General features: G+C 34.8%; 1 protein-coding gene and 1 long non-coding RNA gene across 4 annotated transcripts in view; one reads left to right on the top strand and one right to left on the bottom strand.

Moving 5' to 3' along the window:
* LOC116423736 overlaps nt 1-22,209 on the bottom strand; it is a 99,825-nt gene that overhangs the window by 3,839 nt on the left and 73,777 nt on the right. Inside the window, exon 4 of one of the 2 annotated variants that reach the window (XR_004234252.1) lies at nt 20,310-21,365. The exons of the other annotated variant lie outside the window; for it this stretch is intronic. This is a non-coding gene — a long non-coding RNA (uncharacterized LOC116423736). Of the gene's footprint in view, nt 1-20,309; nt 21,366-22,209 lie in introns of those variants that run through there. 2 annotated transcript variants of the gene reach the window in all.
* The window catches only part of FGGY (FGGY carbohydrate kinase domain containing), a 499,331-nt gene that overhangs the window by 454,394 nt on the left and 22,728 nt on the right, over nt 1-22,209 (top strand). The gene's annotated exons all lie outside the window — the stretch shown is intronic.

The following is a 22,209-nucleotide window of genomic DNA, read 5'->3' as shown; positions in this document are numbered from 1 at the left end:
TAGCTAATTTACAGCACAAAGTGCTTTGTCACTCTCTTTAATTCTCTTAGTTAATATTTTACATTCCCATACATTTTCAATAGCCTCTTATAATATGTCCTGAATTTCTTTTTCTTCTTTGATCAGGAGTCTTCTTTTAGCTAAGACTATTCTTTGTGGTTGTCTGTATTGTTGAATACCAGTCCTCTGAGGATACAAAATGATGTCCTTTGTAATAGACATAATACATACACATGAATATTTTAAATATTCAGATTTTTAATTCAAACTATTTAATTTATTTCAAATTATTTAAATATTCAAAGAATAACAATTATATCACAGAATTTGATATGACTTTGTAAAAGAAAACAGCTCAGAATATTTTTGTTCAAAAAATATATTGTTTTTTTCTCTATCCTTCTCTATTTTTGTTCTACTGTGATAAGTCTATAATAAATACTGAATGGTGAATTATTGCTTAATAATATAATAATGACAACAACAGCAATATTTATGTGGCACTCACTATGCGTCATGCATTGTGCTAAGTATTTTACAATTATTATTTAATTTGATCTTCAATCTGGGGGGAAGGTGCTATTATTATCTCCTTTTTACAGATAAGAAAACTAAGGAAGCACTTACGCTTACATGGCTAGTAAGTATCTTGTCTCATAATTAGTATCTAAGATTTAAATTTAGGTCTTCAGACCTGGTGCTCTTTCCATTACATTACCTAGCTTCCTCCATCTGGGTGTCAATATATAATATTTACATATTAATTATATATAAATATAATAATATTATATATAATAATATTCATAATAAATAAAACAATAACAATAAATATTATAGATTGTATTTATTATATTTAATATATTTATTTATTTTATATAATTATTATTTATATATTATATTCATTATATATAATATGTATAATAATAATAAATACAATAATAAATCATGGGTGTGCCTCTATCATGTATATTGAGTGTAACCATAGAACCAGCACTCTCTCTGGCTTATGTTCACATGCACCTCCTTTGGTAAATTGGTACCATTCCCTTGAGAAGTCATCTAGCTACTAGTCTAACTTTCAGGGTCTTAGGGTCCTTTTATGTGTCTATTCTTTTATAGTTCATAGCTGATATTTCAATAATCAGTGAACAGATATTTTTTAAGGCACCTATTAAGTACCAGGCACCTTGATAGTTCTGGCAATGCCCTTATGAAGAAGGAAATGATTCCTATTCTATCAAACTTACATTCTGATTGGGAAGACAACAATTAAAGTTTAGAATCTTAAGGGCATCTGGGCAAGGGGATGTCTGAATGTTCCAGTTTCTCACAGTCGAGTGGCTTTTGCCAATGTATCTTCTCACAGCAGAGCAGTCAAGCCCATTCTAAACCATTTGATTGTAATACAAAATACAGAAGTCAGCTTAGGCCTTTTATTTATATTTTATTTATTTTATATTAAGGACATCTGAGCAAGGATATGTTAAATAGCATGGAAGACTCCTGTTCCTGGGATCCTAGATTTATTGTAGAACTGAAAGGAATCTCAGAGAGTATTTAGCCCACTCTTCCTTTCTTTTATTGATTGGGAAGCTGATGCCCATGTAATTAACTTTGACAGGTTCTCGGAGTAAGGGTCAGAACTCAAGTCCTCCAATTTTGAATCCAGTGTTATTTTCCCCGTATCGTGTATTAAAATTGAGAGAGTTGCAATCTGCAGCTTCTCTGTCTAGAGGGTAACCAAGGTAGATTCTGAGATGAACAAAGAATTAATATATTCTTTTTGTAAATGAGCAAAATAGAAGTTTAACCTTTAAGAAGCCCAATTTCAATTACCTTGTCAATATCCTGAAGAATTAGCTCCCTATGGGTAAAGATGCAGAAAAGTGCTTGGGAGGAAAACGAGAGTTCATGGGGAATTGTGGGTAACATTTCTGGATAATGTTTTTCCTCACCCTTCATATCCCTCCTGCCAACAAGAAAAGTTCTTTCTTTCTATGTCTCCTCACACAAGGGCTTTTAATTCATATCCCCAAGAAATGTGTTTTTGAACAAGCTTTTTATTTTATTTTTCTAAAACTCTAGGCATTCAGCTTTTTTCCCATGGTCTAAAATCATTGGCTTTTCAAACAAAGAATAAATGGGAGGATTTGGGGCCAGTGAAATATTTATGTAATTAATTAGGGACCTACAAAGTTGATCCAGCTTCAAGAAAGGCCTCTGGTGAGGGGAAAGGAGACCGTAAATATGTTATCACACTAAGTGGAAAGCATCAACAAGGCTTCAGCACCTGTTTCTGTCCTACTGAGGAATACAGCTTTGGGACCACAATAAAGTCTTTGCATTTTTTAAAAATATCATTGTTGGAAATCCCAAGCTGATATTGAGGAGGAAAAAGTCATTCCAGATGTTTACTCTTTCATATTTCTGTCAAACTTGGGAGAAATGCCAGTTGGAAAGACATAGGTCATAGGCAGAACTGTGAAGCAAAAATAACTGGTAAAATGTTTAGCCTCAGGTTTGGAAGAAATTTGGGAGGTGACTGTCTGACTTCCTGCCCGTCAACAATAGCCCTGACCAGTGATTGTCCAAATTTCTTTGAACATTTGTTTTATTTTTGTTTTCCTTTTTAAGGGTCTCTCTCTCTCTCTCTCTCTCTCTCTCTCTCTCTCTCTCTCTGTGTGTGTGTGTGTGTGTGTGTGTGTGTGTATAACCTGTGGCTTAAAGACCATGGATGTACCTCTATAATGTACGTTGAGTGTAACCATAGAACTAGCACTGGTAAATTAGTAAAATTTCCTTGAGAAATTGTCTAGCTACTATTCTAACTTTCAGGGTCTTGGGGTCCTTTTATGTATCTATTCTTTTATAATTCATAGCTGCCATTTCAATAATCGGTGAACAGATATTTTTAAGGCATCTATTGAGTTCCAGGCATCTTGACAGTTCTGGCAATACCCTTATGAAGAACTTACATTCTGATTGGGAAGACAACAATTATAGTTTGTTGGGCTAAGCTCAATCACAGAAGCTACCCAAAATATAATTTATCATTTTACCTCCCAAAGTTTGCTCCAGGATATCTTTATGTCATACAGCTTTTAGACAGCTCATGTCTAGGTTACCTACACATTTGTAGAAATCAGAGTTTCCAGGTAAGCACTCAAAGTAACAAAAACATGTTGGATATTTCACTCCACAGAAAATGTAGAATATTCAAACAGCTCATAGGAACCAAAAACACATAGAAAAAACCCAAAGTGGAAATGGCAATGCCCATAAAGAATAGGCACAATTCTTCTACATCATGTCAATCCTGTTTTTCTATAATATTTCTAAAGCCCCTTGTACCTCAATGATACCCTCTTTTCCTCAGAGAAGGGGAGATCTTGATTAAATCTCTGACATCATTTCAGTTTCATCATATCATCACTTGGATATAGATCAAGCCATGTAGCTCATTTAAAATTCACCTAGTACTATCATATAGCCTGAACCATTATATTTTTTCCCACTAGAATACCTTGAAATAACTTATCATATGTTTCATTAAAATCTAGCCCAACTCAATCCATAATTTTGGCTATATTGGTTTTGTTTTGTAAAACATTTGTAATTTCATGTAATCAAAATTATCCATTTTACTTCCTTCATCTTCTCTATCTCTTGTTCGATCATAAACTCTTCAATTTTCCACAGCTCTGATAGGTACATTTTTCCATGTTCTTCCAATTTACTTATGATCTCACCCTTTATGCCTCCATCACTTACATTAAATGTTGTTCTATACCTAGTTTCTTCCATATTGTCTTTTTGTTTTTGCAATTTTTGGGGTCAGATGTTGAGTTCTTATACCCCAAAGTTTGAATTTTTGTATTTAATCAAATGCTAAATAACTATGGTCATGCATTACTATGCATTATGTACCCAATCTGTTCTGCTGATCTACCACTTTATTTCTTAACCAGGCCAAAATTATTTTAATGATTACTACTTTGAAATATAGTTTGAAATGTGGTACTTCTAGCCTTTTTCCATTCATATTTTTTTCAAGGATACTTTTCATATTCTTGACCTTTTATTCTTCCAAATTAATTACATTTTCAAGCTGTATAAATAATTCTGTGGTTAGTTGATCATTATAGCCCTGCATAAATAAATTAGGTAGAACTGTAATTTTTATTATATTGATTCAGCCAACACATGAACAATCAATATCTTTCCAGTTGTCTGGTTCTATCTTTATTTGTATGAAATGTTTTGTAATTGAGTTCATTTACTCCTTGAGTTTGTCTTGGCAGGGAGATTCCCAAGTATTTTATAATTTCTGTAATTATTTTAAATGGAGTTTCTCTTTCTCTTTCTTCCTCCTGGACTTGCTAGTAAAATATATATATATATATATATATATATATATATATATATATATATAACTTTTTTATAATCTTGTTTTTCTTGGATGGTTTATTTATATATGTTTGTTTTTCCTCAATGCCTCTCATTTGATTTTAAATTCTTTTTTTAATTCTTTTTATAAATTCTTTCTGGGCAAGAAGCCATTTCACAGTACTCTTTGGGGTTGAAGCTTTTCTTTCTTTCTTTCTTTCTTTCTTTCTTTCTTTCTTTCTTTCTTTCTTTCTTTCTTTCTTTCTTTTAATTCAGTCCTTCTCTGAAGATAAACCCCTATTCTCTCTGTTTCTGAAGGAAGTTTCTGTGTTGGGGTTCTTTATTCTTTGCTGGTTAATTTTTTTAAAAATAAAAGATATTAGTGTAAGCACCTCTGATCATGGGGAGGGGAGATGGTGCCTCTAAGTAGCAAATATTTCTAATATGCTTAATAATAATGGTAATGAAGGACATCCTTGTGTCACATTGATCTTAGTGAGATTTCAAGTTTCTCTCCATTAAATATAATACTCTTGTAAACAAGATTATTTATTATTTTAAGAAAGGTTCCATTTATTTCTATACTCTCTAAAATTGTCAATAGGAATGGATGTTCTATTTCTTCAAAGACTTTGTCGAACAGAGATCATATATTTTTGTTGGTTTTCTCTATTATTTGTCTATATTGCCTATTATGCTAATAGTTTTTCTAATATTGAACCAACCTTACATTTCTGTTACAATTCTCAGCTGAATAATATATGATTTTTGTGAAGTATTGCTATAATCACCTCACTAGTATTTTATGTAAAAGTTTTGCATTGATGTGCATTAAAGAAACTAGTCTATGGTTTCTTTCTCTGTTTTTTTTTTTTTTTTCTATTTCTGCTTCATATGTGAAAAATATATTTGTGTCATAAAAGAAATATGGAAAGGCTCCTTCTTTACCCATTTTCTCAAATAGTTTAAATACTTCTGTGGTTATTTGTTTCTTAAATGTTTGATACTGTTTATGTGTAAATCCTGGGGATTTTTTTCTCAAGAAGTTCATTTTATGGTTCATTCAGTTTCTTTTTAAAAATATTTAAGTATTCTATTTCCTCTTTTCTTGGTCTGGATATTTTTTATTCTTGCAAATATACATCCATTTTACTAATATTATCAGTTTTGCTGACATATACTTGACCAAGTTGCTAATAATTGACTTAAATTCATTTTCTTTGATGGTACATTCACATTTAAATTTTATTTTGATATTGAAAATTTGATTTTCTTCTTTTCTTTTTAAAAAATCTAATTGGTCAATAGTTTATCTCTTTATTGGATTTATTCCCCCTGAAACTGACTTCTAGTTTTATTTCTTTGTTTATTTTTTTTTTACTTTCATTTTTTTAAATCTCTCCTTTTATTTTTAACTGGGAACTTTTGAATTTTTCTTTTTCTAAGTTTTTTTTAATAAATATAATTTTTTTCCAAATACTACTTTTGTGGCATTCCACAAATTTTGATATGTTGCTTTATTGTCATTATCATAACAAAGTTACTAATTGTTTCTATGATTTGTTTTTTGACTCACTCATTCTTTAGGAGTAGATTATTTAGTTTATTGAATATGATTTTTATTGAATTGTGGTCTAAAAAGGATGCTTTTCTGCATTTGGTAATGAGTTTTTGAAGGTACAATGTACAGCTGAAAAAAAAGCATATTTCTTCCTATTCCCATTCAATTTTCTCAAAAGGTCTATCATATCTAGCTTTTAAAAAATTCTGTTTATCTCTTTAATTTCTTTCTTATGTATTTTATGATTCAGTTTATCTAACTTCAAGAGGGAAAAGCTGAGGTTCCCCACCAGTATATTTTTGCTATTTCCTTTATTAACATTTAATTTTTCTTTATTATTTTGGATGCTGTGATATTTGATCTATATTTCTTTATTATTTTACATATTATTTCATTGTCTGTAATAGCTTTTAGTAAGCTGTAGTTTCCTTGCTAGATCTTTTTTTTTTTTTTTTTTGCTTTTGCTTTGAATGAAATCACGATCGCTATCCCTATCTTTTCTATTTCAGCTGAAACATAATAGATTTTACTTTAGTACCTTATTTTAATTCAATGTGTGTTTTTGTTTCAAGTGGGTTTTTTGTAAACAACATATTGCTGGATTTGGGTTTTCATCCTTTCTGCTGTCCCTTTTTATTTTATCAGTGATTTCCACTCATTCATAATTATGTTTACTAATTGTGCTTTCCTTCATCCTATTTTCTTCTGTTTATCATTCTCTCTCTCTCTATTTTTGCCCTATCCCTCCTCAAAAGTCTGTTTTGCTTCTAACCCCTCCTTCCTTTAGTTCACCTTCCTTTTTTTAAACTACCCCCCTTTTTTCTTATCTCCTTACCCGTTTACTTTCCTGTTGAGTAATATAGATTTCTATAGCTAATTGATTGTGTATTTAGATTCTTTCCCCTTTGAAACAATTCAGATGAAAGTGAAGTTCAGGAATTACCCACCCAGCCCCACCATATTACCTACCACCATAAAAGCCCTTTTTTGAGCAATTCTTTTGTATATCTTTGCCCATTTTCCCTCTTTCTTCCCCCTTCTTCCAGGGCATTTTTAGATCATCCCAATGTAATTGACCCATGCCCATGCTCTCTCTGTGTATAGAATTCTTCTAACTGCCCTAATAATAAAAACATCCTAAGAAAGTACACATAGCATTTCCCTATATAGGAATGGAAGCAATTCAATGTTATTGAGTCCTTTATGATTTTTCAGGTTTTGTTTTTTTTTTTTTTTTTTTGTGTGCATCTCTTGAGTCTTGAATTTAAAAATGAAATTTTCTATTCATACCTGGTTTTTCTCATCAGGAATGCTTGAAAGTCCTCTATTTCATTAAATATCAAATTTCCCCTGAAATATTATACTTATTTTTTCTGGGTAGGTTATTCTTAGTTCAAATCTTAGTTCCTTTGCCTTCTGGAATATTCCTCCACTTCTTTAATATATAAGCTGCTTAGCCTTGGCAATGAGAAGAAAAAGAGATTAAAGGAATTAGAGTAGGTAATGAGGGAACCAAGTTATCACTCTTTCCAGATGATATGATGGTACGTTTAGAAAACCCCAGAGAATCAACTAAAAAGCTATTAGAAATAATCCATAACTTTAGCAAAGTTGCAGAATATAAAATAAAATCCACATAAATCATCAGCATTCTTATATACCACTAACAAAATCCAAGAGTGAGAGATACAAAGAGAAATTCAACTTAAAATAACTGTTGATAATATAAAATATTTGGAAATCTATCTGCTGAGAGAAGTCAGGAACTATATGAGCAAAACTACAAAACACTTTGCACACAAATAAAGTCAGAACTAAGTAACTGGAAAAATATCAAGTACTCTTGGATAGGCCAAGCAAATATAATAAAGATGATAATATTCCTTAAACTAATCTATTTATTTAGTGCTATACCAATCGGACTCCCAAGAAATTATCTTACTGACCTAGAAAAATTAACAACAAAATTCATCTGGAAGAACAAAAGGTCAAGAATTTCAAAGGAACTAATGAAAAAAAAAATCAAATGAAGGTGGCCTAGCTGAACCTGATCCAAAACTGTATTTTAAAGCAGCGCTCACCAAAACCATTTGGCACTGGCTAGGAAATAGACTAGTTGACTTAACCAGGGTATCATCCAGCTAGTGTCCTGAGGAAGGATCTAAACTTAGGTTTTTTTTTTTTTTACTTCAGACGCAATATTTCTTTCTACTGCAATACCCGTGTGTGTGTGTGTGTGTGTGTGCATTTATGCACATATTGTATAATGTACACACAGATATATATCTATACACATGTATACAGATGTGTATATATATATATATATATATACACATACATAAGATAACATGTATGGACACACATATATGTGTGTCAGCTGTGATGATGTTTTTGTAAATGTAAATATAATTTTGTAAATGCCCCCCAGGCAATATGTATGTAAATGATTATACTTCACAGATTATTTTCAGTGAGAGGATTTCTTGTCTGTTCTTAAAGACCAGGGTCAATTATCAGTGCCTTCACTTGGTTTTTAATGTTGTTATTGTTGACATTTTAAAATTTTACATTATTTATTGACTATCTTTCTGGTTCTGTTTATTACACAGTTATTTTATTACAAGTTATACAATTCTTCAAATTCCTCATATTTCTCATTTGTCTTATATGATATAGTAGTACTACATAAATTCATAAGTGATCATTTGTTCAAAACATCCCCCACGTGATAAATATCCTTCTTATTTCCAGTTTCTTTTTATGACAAAATATGCTACTGTGAATAAGACGGAGATAGACAGACATGTCCAGATAGATAGGAAGATAAATGAATAGGTAAATCAATTGATAGATGGACAAACACAGAGACAAGTAAAAAGGCAAAAGAAGTCATAAAGAGATTAGATTCTATCTGATATATTTAGGATATATAATCAATAACAGAATTTTTAGATGGGGAGTGTATGAGCAGTTTAGTCTCTTTTGTTTTACCATTCCAAATTCTTTTGCAAAACAAAAGGAGTAAATTTGCAGGTCCATCAACCACTATTAGTGTGTCTATATGCTTGTGTCTTCCCACAATATGTTTCCATATTTGATCACCTTTTCTAGTTTTCTTGCTATGGAGTAAACCTTCAACATTTTAAATGAATATTATTATCTCTGAATTTAAGAACTTGGAGCATGATTTCTTGTGATCATTGATAAGATGCAATTCTTATTTAGAGAATTGTTCATAGTCTTTGATAACTAAGCTATTAAGGCATAATTCTTTGGGTTGCTTATAAGGAGAGATTCTCTAAGTCTTAATGGAATTTTGGGGTACTAAAGCTTCCAAGCTAGTAAAGATTACAATTGCACCAAGACTTTTGGAAAACCCATGCAAAGATGTCAATTCCTTGCATATTTTAAAATGTTGGATTCTTTTAGTGACTTTTACATAAAAAATTTTCCACTTAACGGTTTCTTTTGTATCTTACCTGTAATGATTTTGTATGAAACTTAATTTTTTTAAATTAGGAAACTAGATTTTCTATTTTATCTTAATCATCATCTCTGTCCCTTATTTGATTATGAATTCCCTTTTAGACATAATCGTAGAAATCTTCCTATTATTAATTTTTTGTGGTACTGCATATTCAAATCCTGGAAATCCTTGATTCTTGATATGTTATATGTTGTAACATGAATGTCTAAATTTAATTTCTAAAAACACATTTTCTAGGATTTTCTGGCAGTTTGGGTCAAGGAGTAGAAAATCTTCCCCAAAGCAAATCATGTTCTTATAATTATTTTTTAGAAGGAAGCTACTATTTGGAGTGAGTTTTTTTGGCTCTTCTTCTTTCCATTCCATTATTTATAGCAGCACAAAATGATTTAGATGATTACTATTTTATAATTTAGTTTGATGTCTCATAATTCCATGCTTCCTCTCCTTCCTGTTTTTCTTCATTCTTTCTCTTGTGATTGGAGACCCATTTCTTTCCCTTCAAATGAATTTCTATTTTTTTCTATAAAATTTTCCTTTGGCTATTTGTGTAATGTAACAATAATGTTGTAAATTAATTTTGGTAGCTTCATGATTTTTATCATACTGACATGGACAAATGAGTCCCTCCAGTTTACTAGGGATGGCTCCCAGAATAGAATGCAAGGCTCCCATTATGGTTTCTGACACTCTTCAATTATTGCTATTTCCCTGTACTTTTTAAGGTATTTTGTAGTTGCATTCATTTCATCAAATGAAATATTTAAAGAGTACTTAACATAGCATCTGGTGCACAGTAGGCACTTAATAAATGCTTGTCCTCTTCCTTTCCTCCTTTGTATCCCTTTATACTTGTCTTTAGTAAACAATGCCAGTGTTTCCTGTATTAGCAGCCTAATATGTGTTTCATAAATGAATCAATAAATTAATTAATCTCCATATAATGACAACATCTGTTGGTAGCTAGAATAACTCCCCAATGTTCAACTTGGTAAAGAGATTTCTGTGAAAAATCTGTTAAAAGAGAAAAAAAAGTGTGATAAAGTCAAAAGGGAAGGGAAGACTAATTTTAGTAGTATATCCAAAGTTCTTTACCCTAAATACACTGCGCTATCAAAATAGATAAATGAGGACATGGAAATAAGTACAAAGATTTCCAAAGCCATTGGGAAAAGCACACAAAGATCACATGATTATTTGTTCCTGGCTCTCTGGTCCTGAGCATTTCACAAAATGAACACAAAATACAAGTCAACAGTGAAGTGAGGTCAAGAACTTTACCAGAGTCTTAAGCTATAGTGATGGAAGCCAAAGGCCCAGAAGGAGAGAAATCACAGTCCCACTTCTTCTAGGTCCTAGTGAGAACCTAGATCTAGAGATTTAGAGAATTGGACTGCAGTCTAAGATAGACATCGACAAGCAAGAAATCAGGCAGTGATAGAGTCAGATGAAAGAACTACAAATATCCAGAATGGAGAGAGGAAAATGACCCATAAGGAACACGATAGCTGTCTTCAGATATTTGAAGAGCTATCATGTGATAACAAGGGGAGCATGAATTCTCTTTGCCTCTGAATGACAATTCTAGGTTCGATATATGTAAATTAAAAGAAGGAAAAACATATGAGCTGAACATATTCAGTTCAATATGTGTAGGGGGAAGAAGAGGGGTGGGTGGGTGTGTAAGCTTACACAAAAACTTCCTGAAAGAGCTATTTGCAAGTGGAATGGGCTATCTTGATATATGGTGGGTAGTTTGGTGACCACTTGTTAGTAATTAGTTAACATTTATGAGACACCTGCTGTGTGCCAGACACTGTTTTGGGCATTGAAAATACAAAGACAAAAATGAAACAGTCAGTACTCTCAAGAAACGTGAGGAGAATATCTCTTGGGGGATATAGTATTCACTTTATATTAAAAAGGAGATTTATTTTTGCTCATCTATGAACTGGACTAGGAGGTTTCTGAGATTTTTCAATCAAACAACAAGTATTTATTAAGTGCTTACTACATACCAAACACTGAGGCCACCAGAAAAAGAGGTGAAAACAGTGTCTCTGCCCACAAGGAACTTATATCCTAATGGAGAAGACCCATGCAAATAATTATTTACATATAAGATATATGCAGTGTAAATGCAAGATTATCTATGATTTATTCTGGGTCTAGATGTTTGCAGATAGTTTATCTTTTCCCCATTGGACTATGAGCTTCATAAAGGCAGAGTACCTAAAACCCTGTAGGTGCTTAATAAATGTTTGTCAAGCAATAAACAGTGTCACATTACACTGATAAATCGTATTGAGCAGGCAATTCCCTAAAATCCTTTTCAGACCATTCGCTGCCTAACAATAGTTTCTCCATCCTTTATTTCTGGAGTTTATTTGCTGGATTCAGGAGTTAGACTTCTTTTTTCTTTTTTCTTTTTCCAATTAATCTTAATTAGATGTCAATGTCCATAAAGCACTGGTCCTAAAGTCAGGAAGACCTGAATTCACACTCATGTCTCTGACCTGCTGTGTGCCCCTAGACAAATCATGTAAAACCTCCGTGCCCCAGGCAGCTCTCTATGACTTGCTGAGGTGCTGACCCCACATTGGCAGAGGAAGTATCCTCACCTAGAGTTGCATATACTAATGGTATCTCAACTAATCTCATGCCTAACTCCTTGTCTAGCTTCAGTCTGTTTCACATGATATTTTTTGGATCTTGACTCAGTCATACAGATGTTAGCTATTTCTCCAACTCTACAATATCCAGAAATTGATCAGCATGCCATCTCTACTCTGATCCAAGCAAAGGATATAAAATGTTAAATGGCTATGGCCTAGTACGGATCCAAGTTGATATCAAATGATTTTAATAGTACTTTATTTTAATATTTAATATTTTAATTATAACATTTTATTAAATATTTGATATTTTAATATTTTTAAATAATATTTTATTTTTCCAAATACATTCAGAGCTAGTTTTCAACATTCACCTTTGCAAACCTTGTGCTCCAAAATTGTCTCCTTCCTTTTTTCCCTCCCCTTCCTCCCCTAGGCAGCAAACTGGTATAGGTTAAACATATGCAATTCTTCTAAACATATTTCCATATATGAAACAGAATATAAATATAGATATAACTCTATAAAATAGAATATAGATATGGAATCGAATACAGATATAGAATATATATAGAGAGAGAATAGAATATATATATATATATATATATATATATATAATATAGAGAGAGAATAGAACATATTCTAAACATGTTTCCATATTCCATATATCCATCATGCTGCACTATTGACATCAAATATTAACAGAAACCTCTTTGCAGCTTATCTCATCAATTCATTCACCAACTCATCAATCCCAGGTTTATCTAAACTTAGCAGTTTCTAGTCCCTATCTTTTTACTTTTGAAGTATACTATCAAATGCTGTGCTAAAATAGAGACTTTTACCAGAAATGTAAAGGAAAATTAACTTGATCTCTGTTCAGGCAGGAATGACTGCCTTTGGACATTTGAAATCACAGGAGCCTCACAAAAGTTAGATTTATAGGGAGTCTGAGAAAATTATCTAGCTCAGTTCTGTCACTTTACAGATAAGCAAACTAAAGAAGTTGTCATTCATCCAAGATCAAAAGGAACACAGCCAGATCTTGAACCCAGAACACTCTGCCTTCAAATCTCGGTTTCTTTCTACTCTATCACAGTGTTTCTTCAATGGGGTTTTGGGAGTTGGGGGAATGCCGCTGCCAGCATGTTTTCCACATTAATCTGCTCATTTTCCACAAAACTCCTTTGAAGCAATTTCATGTTTCTTGAGGCAAAACTTGTTTAATTGGTGGATTTGCTGGTCAATGTTCCTTTACCCCTTCCTTTGACAGAGCCTCTCTCCAGTAGTCTGGGAGATTTTCCAGGGCCACAGAGCCACAGCTCTGGTTTCCAATTCAGCTCTTTATAGGGTTACAAATGTTAAGAAGGAAAAAAGGCAAAACAAAAATTCTAAAAGGAACAGCCCAGCCCAAAGCGAGAAACACGATCGTTTCAACAGCCTCAGAAAAACCACAGAAGAATGAAAGCCTTTGTCTGCAGAGGCTGAAACTGTGTTGGACTGAACAAGAGCCTCAAATTCAGGGACTGAACTTCCGCTCATATGTGGTTGGTGTTGACAGCACAGACTGGTATGAAAAGTGGGGGTTACCTGAAACCTGTGGTTCTTCTATAATTCATGGGTCATGTACGAACAATAATGTCCATTTTTCACAGCCTTCCGTAGGGCAGAAAGCACTGTCAGCCTCATTAGATTTTTTGAACTTCAAAACAGGGAAGTAAATAGTCTACAGGATGTCATCCCTGCCATTTTAGAGTGGAGGGCCCTGAGGTGCAGGGTGTGCCAGGAAATGCCATCCTCCAGGACATATACTTAAGTGACTTAGGGAAAGAACACTTACTATATTTGGAGTCGGATTCTGATTTAAGCACAGGTATTTACTCTATGTTTTCTGCTGTTTAAAATTTAAAGATTGGACTAGAGCAAGGTATCTTAACCTTTTTCTTATCCTGGACAGTCAATGTGGTTAATTCTAGGATCCCTTTTCAGAACCATGATTGTAAATGAATTTTAAATTAGGATTACAAAGGAAGACAATTTTATGGAAAAACAAATATCAGATTTTTTTTTTAATTCAAGGATCCCATATAAAGAATCCCTTATAAAGATATCCCATATAAAGATAATCTATGAAATCCCTTCTACCTCTAACTCTGATAAACTTGTTAAGAAGCTGCGTTGGGGTACAAGCCTAAGATCTTTAAATTCAGAAGTCTTCCATGCATGTCACTATGAGAGAGAAAGATGGGCAATGCTCTCTGTTTTTTTTCTGTCTAGCTAATGAGCCTGGAATCAAATTTTGTTTTTATTGTTGTTCAGTCATTTCAGCCACGTCCAGCTCTTGGTGACCCCATTTAGGGTTATCTAAACAAAGATACTGGAGTGGTTTGCCATTTCTTTCTCCAAATGATTTTATAGATGTGGAAATTGAGGTAAACAGGATGAAGTGACTTGTCCACTTTTTAGGAAGTATCTGAGGCAAGATTTAATCCTCGGTCTTCCTGACTGCAAAAGCAGAACTCTATCCAGAACTAAATCTCCATCAATGTATGAAAACAAATTTTGGTCTGATTATGTGTAAGAAGAAAGGAAGGAAGGAAGGAAGGAAGGAAGGAAGGAAGGAAGGAAGGAAGGAAGAGAAGAAAGAGAAAGAAAAAGAAAGAAAGAAAGAAAGAAAGAAAGAAAGAAAGAAAGAAAGAAAGAAAGAAAGAAAGAAAGAAAGAAAGAAAGAAAGAAAGAAAGAAAAAAAGAAAAAAATAAAGAAAAAAAGAAAAAGGACGTATTTGTCATGTGCTAACTAGAGATGCAAATAGATGAGTGAAACAGTCCCTGGTTTCCCTGAACTCACATCCTAATATTTTAAGGGAGAGGCCAAGACTAAGAAAGATTTCCGCTGGCAGTCACATGGAAGTAAAGGCTCTCTGGCCTTTAGGAGCCTACAACAGAGCGGATGGCCAATTTAATGTCATTTGGTGCCATTTCCACTGGTAATATCATTCTGGTTCCTCAAGATGAGCCATTTGACAAATCCAGGACTTTGGAGCAGGAAATTCACTTTGTGGATCTTCATAGTTGAAGGAGGAGCGGGTCGGGGCTGTGTCTCCCCAGAGACTGCTTCCCAGGATCACGGCTGAGGGCACAGGCTAGAAATGTTCCTGCTCCCAGAGCTCTTGGGTCTTGGAACGTCTCTGGCAAAGTCTGAGGGAGCTGGCAGTGGTCTCATGCTGCCAGTGCTCTCGCTCAGGCCGCCTTGCTGCTGAAGCTCCTTTGGTGACAAACACAGGACTTTTGCCAAGGTAACGACAAATGTTCCTGTAAGTGGCCTTTGGGCACATCCCCGGCCTCCCCACAGGCACCCATGGAGCCGGCTCTGGACACTTCATCAACACCAAAGCCCAGAGCTGTTCGGTTTATTTGCCCTGTGATCTTTGGCCAGTCACTTAACTTATCTGAGTTTCAGGCTGAAAATAAAATTGTAAAATTATATTCTCTCTTCTGCCTGCCTCTCATAGTTGCTGCAAGAATCGAATGAAGTGGGAGAGATGAAAGTGGTTTCTAAACTGGATGCTGGAAACTCAGAATTTCAGAGCCAGCAACAGAATGACAGGGTCTCAGGGATGGGAGCAGGGCCAGAGACCACCAAGCCCACCATATCAGATGATACCCATCTGGTCTCCAGGACCTTCACCATCCCCTTAGCTCTTTTCTGGCCCCTCTCCATCTTCGTGGTGTCCTTGTTAAAATGTGGTAGCCAGAGGGGAATACAGTATTTGATCAAACACAAGAACAAGTATTCTCCCTCCATTTTCCTTGACAAATGGCCCTTTCTAGTTCTCCACCATTGGAGAACTATGGAAGATGGGAATAACCTCCAAGGTTGCCTTTTCTACTGTAGAATAATGCAAATTGCTAAGAAGAGTTACATAATTAGACTTAAAACTTCCACTTGGGAAATTCCATCCAATTTTCTTTATTCTGTGAGTCAATAAACATTTATTAAGCACCTACTATGTGCCAGGCATTGTGCAAAGCTTTGGAGGTGGTAAGAAAGGCAAAAACTGGGGTAGCTAAGTTGCACAGTGGGTAGAGAACCAGCCCTGAAGTCAGGAGGACTTGAGTTTTCAGATCTGGTCTCAGATACTTGAGCAAGTCACTTAACCCCAATTGCCACAGCAAAAAAAAAAGAAAAAGAAAAAGAAAGAAAGAGAGAGAGAGAGAGAGAGAGAGAGAGAGAGAGAGAGAGAGAAAGAGAAAAGAAAGAAAACGAAAGAAAGGCAAAAACTCCATTCTTGCCAGGAGTTATTGAAGCATCATGCTAATCACTATGTACAAACAAACTATAATTGAAAAAAATCAACCAAAAGAGCATGCTAGAATTGAGGGAGAAGGTGAAAGTCTGATCCTTTTGCCACCTGATAGACCTCGAAATGTTTGAAGACATGTTGCCCCCCTGAATCTTCCCTAGGATAAACATCTTCAGTTTTCAGATGATACTCATTTGGTCTCCAGGACCTTCACCCTCCCATTAGCTCTTCTCTGGCCACTCTCCATCTTGGTGGTGTCCTTCTTAAAATGTGGTAGCCAGAGGGGAATACAATATTTGATCAAAACAAGCAGGGCACAGCAGGACTATCGGTTTGTTTATCTTGGACACTGTCTCTCCTCCTGCATCCAAAAACGATCTTCAGTTTCTCAGCCACCATATTAGACTATTGACCTAAGCCGAGTTTGCCCAGGATCCTTTTCAAATGAATTGTCCTCTAGTCCTGCTTCTGCTGTTGTGTACTCAGAAGTTGTATTTTGACCCCAAGTGTAAGACTTTGCATTTATCACTCAAATATTTCATCAGATCCTCAACTCTCAGAGTATTCTACCCTGCTCAGCTCTTTCTGCATCCTTTGATATATAATGTGTCAGTTAGCCCTCTGAACTCTGTGTTTTATGGAAATTTGATTACCATGCCATCTATGCCTCTAAACAAATCAGGGTCGAGGACAGGGACACTCCACTTAAAAACTTTTCCCCAAGTACATCTAGCGCCTCTTTATATTCTTTACATTTAGCACAATGCCTGGAACATAGTAAGGCCTTAATAAATGCTTATTAATTGACTGGCTGAATGACTGATGTAGAAACACAGAGTCCCCTTTTAGGCCAAGGATTCCACCAATGCTGAATCTGTATAACTATACTGTTCTCTAACCCGCATCATTCCATCTGACCCAGAAAAATAACAGAACAGACTTTATCAAGTTTTTTTTTTTTAAGTCTCACTAAAGTATATAAGTAATATTCATTTGATCGGTTAGATTAGTAATACTATCAAAAAAGGAAAGGAAATTAGTTTGGCAAGACATCTTTTTTGTTTGAATATTTATTTGTTTATATTATTTTTATAATACTTTTTTATTTTTTAAAATACATGCAAAGATAGTTTTTCACATTCACCCTTGCAAAATCTTATGTTCCAACTTTTTCTTCCTCCCTTCCTCCCACCCTCTTCCTTAGACCGCAAGTAATCCAATATATGTTAAATGTGTGCAATTCTTCTATACACGTTTCCACAATTTTCATGCTGCACAAGAAAAGTCAGGTCAATAAGGAAAAAAAATAAGAAAAGAAAATATGAGCAAACAGCAACAAAAAGGTGAAAATACAATGCTATGATCCACATTCAGTCCACACAGTTCCCTCTCTGGGTACAGATGGTTCTCTCCATCCCAAGACAATTGGAACTGGCCTGAATCACCCCAATGTTGAAAAGAGCCAAGTCTATCAGTGTGGATCATCACATAATCTTGTTGCTATGTACAATGTTCTCTTGGTTCTACTCACTTCATTTAGGATCAGTTCAAGTAACTTTCTCCTTTCTGAAATCAAGGGCTTATTCTTAACAGGAGTCTTGCTTACTCCTTTTGCAATCACTTGTTCCTTTTTTAGATACTTATTAACAATCCCTTTAATAATATCTTCAAGAATTTTACCAGGAATCAAAATAATGCTCAGTTTACACATTCTGTGTGTGTGTGTATGTGTGTGTGTGTGTGTGTGTGAGAGAGAGAGAGAGAGAGAGAGAGAGAGAGAGAGAGAGAGAGAGAGAGATTGGGCAAAGGTTTTTCTTTCTTCTCCCTTGTAGCTCTCCTCTCCTCCAGAATTTTTGTGATCCAGCCAAGTGATCTGTTTGCTACTGCCCAAACTCAACATTCCATCTCTCCCTCTGCTTTTTGTCTTTGTACAATCCATCCTTCAAGTCTGTTATGCTTTCTCCTTATCTCAATCACGGAGAATCCAGAGACACCTACAAAGCTCACTTCTTGTGCCGGTTCCTATGGGAAACCTTTCCTTATCCTATTATCAGTGTATTCTAACTCAAAATATCATGCATGTAATCTATTTCCAGGCTGCAATTCCCTAAGAAAATATAAACTCCTCAAGGACAAGGACTATTTTTTATTTCAACTTTTTAATTCCTAGCACTTTGTCTTGCTTAATAAATGTTTAGTGAAAGCATGTCTCCAAAGAGAAAGTTCTGAAAATATAACTTCATTCCATTCTTTTGCAGAGTTGGAGGATCCAAGAGTTAGAACTTTTGCAAATATTTTCAGATTTTTGTGCGTGTGTATATTTGTGTGTGGTTTGATCTAGTTTGCTGATTTCTTTTCCTCTTTTTCATTTTATCCTTTGAATATATTATTACTTACATAAGAGTTCTCTGGGAACGTGGTATGGAGATGAATAAAAAGGACATATTTTGACAGTGTAAAAACAAAAGATTTTTTTAAAAAAAAAGCTAGTAAAAATACAAATAAAGAATTGAGGAACATAAGTGAAAATATTTGTGCATTTAAATTAATCAGCATAAATGTAAATAATTGCTTAAGAAAGTTTAGCAGCTCATATTGATGTCCAATATTGACATTTTAATAAAATATTATTTTTTTTAAAAAATGGATAAATACTTATTTAATTGGACTGGACTATATGTGACTTAATTGAAAAGCTCTTTCACAATGGTTCAGCAATTGCATTTTTTGGTTCTCTCAGTGCCCTGAGATGCAGTTCATCTGGGCTTGGAGACTTGGATTCACAAAGGTATCCTCATTAGTCATTTTTGTTCTGTCCTTTCCAGTCCAAAGCTCATTCTTGGCAAAAGAAACCAAAGGAGCATGGGCTGGAGTGTTGACTTCTCTTCACTCTCTTGTAGCACATGTCATGGTGTTACTCTCTCAGACCTCTTTTTCACAGATCAGGTCCCCAAATCTGTGATGATACTTATCCCCTCAGAATCTAGTAGCCTATGTGCTGTTACAGAGCTGCTCCCAGACCCCCTTTGGCTAGATTAGTCAAACCATTTCCTCAGACAAAGTAGAGTATTTTCCTTTGGTTTGATTTTTCAGGGTTCTTTATGGAACCTTAGATATGCATCCACTCTGTCTTTGCCTTCTAATAGACATTGCAGTCAGTTGCAACTGGTTCAAGAACCCTGCTAAGACTTCTATGAGTTCTTCAAGCCCTCTAGAGTTCACTAGGTCCTCTCTAGTGGGGGAGAGATGGGAAGGAGAATAAAGCTGAGATACAATCCTATTCCCGGAGCAAGATTTGACTGAAAGTCTCTTTTCTCACACAGATCTCCATTAGTTCCCTAGGAGGCTTCATAGAGCATCACCAAGTCTCTACACATCCAAATAAATTTCCTGCTGTACCCAGAGAGGTGTCCAGGGCTTGATCATACCTAATGCACAAACAAGACGAGTTTTCACCTAGGAAAAGTATCACAAGGTAGCATCTTATCAGTCCCTCATTTTAAGTAGAAAAGAGTCATTGTCTCATCTGAACCCCACCTTACAGTTTGTTACCAAATTCTTATGAAGTTCGATGACTCTCTGCTTTCTTTGATCCTTCCCTTTCCCTGTCAATCACTCTTTTGTTAAAAAAAGAAAAGAAAAAAAGGTTAATGTTTCTTAGCATTCCTTACCAACATTATGACATTTCTTGGAGTACCCTGCCAAACAACTATTTGCCCTCATTCAGTTGCCCTTTCTTTCACCTCTTCTCCCTGACTTTTAAAAATGGAAGCTAATTGATGACAGTATAACACATTTTATCCTTTCTATATGAAATCCTAGTATATACTTTTGTGAACTGGAGAAGGAATGAGAAAGCACTCTAGAGTCTTGGCCAAGAAAACCCCCAGATGTGATCCCAATAAGTCAAATACAACTATTACAACTAAATACACAAAGCATTTTTTTAAAACTTGAGCCATTTATCACTGTTTTATGCATTCACTGTCTCCTTAGATTTTATTTTTATGCTTTTGTTTTCCTTTTATCTTTAGAATTTCATTCTCTTGCATTCCCGTCTCTCCTACATTGAATACATGTTTTCCTCAAAACAAAAGTGCACGTAAAATTTTGGTCTCCTGTGAATTACTCAACATCTGGACTGCTGTTGTTCCACTAACATGGTGATTAGCCTCTATGGCTATCTAGCGTCACTGATTATGTGTGAATGTGTGTGTGTGTGTGGGGGGGGTCTCTTTCTATTCTTTCTTTTGTTGAGCTTGAAAATCTTTTGATTCAATGTTCAAGACTCCAAGCAAATACATCCTTATCAACCCTTGTTCAGGTTCCCTTCATTCTGGACTAGATCAGTTTATGAAAAATTAAAAATGAATATCTAGCATAAGGCAAGAGTTGCATGGTGAGTGTGAACAGGATATTATAATTGGTGAAGAACTTCATAAAAGAAGAAAACAAGGAAGAGAACATGATTCCATCACATGGCAAGATTGAGATAGCCTACTGGTGTTCCGTTGAATTCCCAAAAAGTCAGGAGATAGTCGGGAAGATCTGGCAAACTTGTAAGATGACATGCTTTATGCAACACAAACAAGCAAGATGGAGATGTGATCTTTCAAGTTATACTGTATCCAAGCTGATGAGGCACAGATACATATGTTTGGGTGTTTTATCTCAGCTGATGATGTTGATAATGTTGTTGAAGATGAGTGAAGATTTTTAAATGTCCTGAAGCTCTGGGTGGCAACTCTCCAAATAATTCTCTAACGTGAGGGATGAGTATCCCAGGAAAATTTTAAGAGAATCATTCAATTTGACAACCAGACCAGTGATAGACAGGGAAACGAAGAGAAGTCAAAGCATTCACGTAGCTGTCTACGATGATGAATTATTATCCCAGGCTACGCAGGGTTGTAGATTTTTTTTTTTTTTTGATGCTGATAACTGTGGTTTGATGTGGTAGGCTGAAATCTAATCTCTGATTGATAGACAAGCATGGAGCCATCACTGAGTGACTGAAATAGAACAGGAAAAAAGAAAAGGGAAGTCAAAGAGTTTTTGATGGAACTTTGGTGAAGTAGAAAGAAAATCAGATTCAAAGTCAGAGATCTTGGTTCTGAATCTTGATTCTGTTATTATTTGACACTGGGTAAAGTCATGTTATTTTTCTGGGCCAGAGTTTCCTTATTTTCAAAATTGAGGTACAGTAGAGGATCTCTGAATTCCCTTTCAGCTTTCAATGTCTATAATAGAATCAGAAAGATCTTGAGGCTGCTTGAGAAGAATAAAGAAGCTGGCTATAAAATGTGATGCTTTTGAAGTCCCAAAATGAAGCATATTCTCTTCAAACTTTTAGTTACATGGGACGAATGACCAATAGAACTGGCAGAGATTGTGCTTGGCTGGTGCTACGAGCCCTAACATTGTGTAAAAAGCTTGGGTTCCCAGTCTTCTTCCACAGAGCAAAGCTAGCATTTAGGGACTCTAATGGCAAGTGTCTGGTCAGTTGTAGATATCTGACTGACAGGGCTGAACCTGTAGTGACTGAAAGGGAGTACATCTGAGTATATTTAGTAGGAACTGGATTTGTTTGAGCAAGTGTGGGATGTAATCCATGGTGAGATGAATATTGATTTGCCAGCTCATTAGTGAAACCTTTTCCTTCTGACATCATTGGAGTGATTGTGTTCTCTTAGCCCCCATCTGTTCCTTAGGCATAACCATAGAGACATAGATCTCATGATGTCAGAGCTAATACTCCAAAATAGAGAAAGTTAGAAAATGAAACATCAAATGTTCTATCTTGAAAGACTTTAAAGAACAAGAAGTTAAAAGCCACTAAATTTTGAGATAGGAAAC

Source organism: Sarcophilus harrisii, chromosome 4 (assembly GCF_902635505.1).
Source record: "Sarcophilus harrisii chromosome 4, mSarHar1.11, whole genome shotgun sequence".
Taxonomy (NCBI): domain Eukaryota; kingdom Metazoa; phylum Chordata; class Mammalia; order Dasyuromorphia; family Dasyuridae; genus Sarcophilus; species Sarcophilus harrisii.
This window is presented reverse-complemented; position numbering and strand designations above follow the sequence as displayed.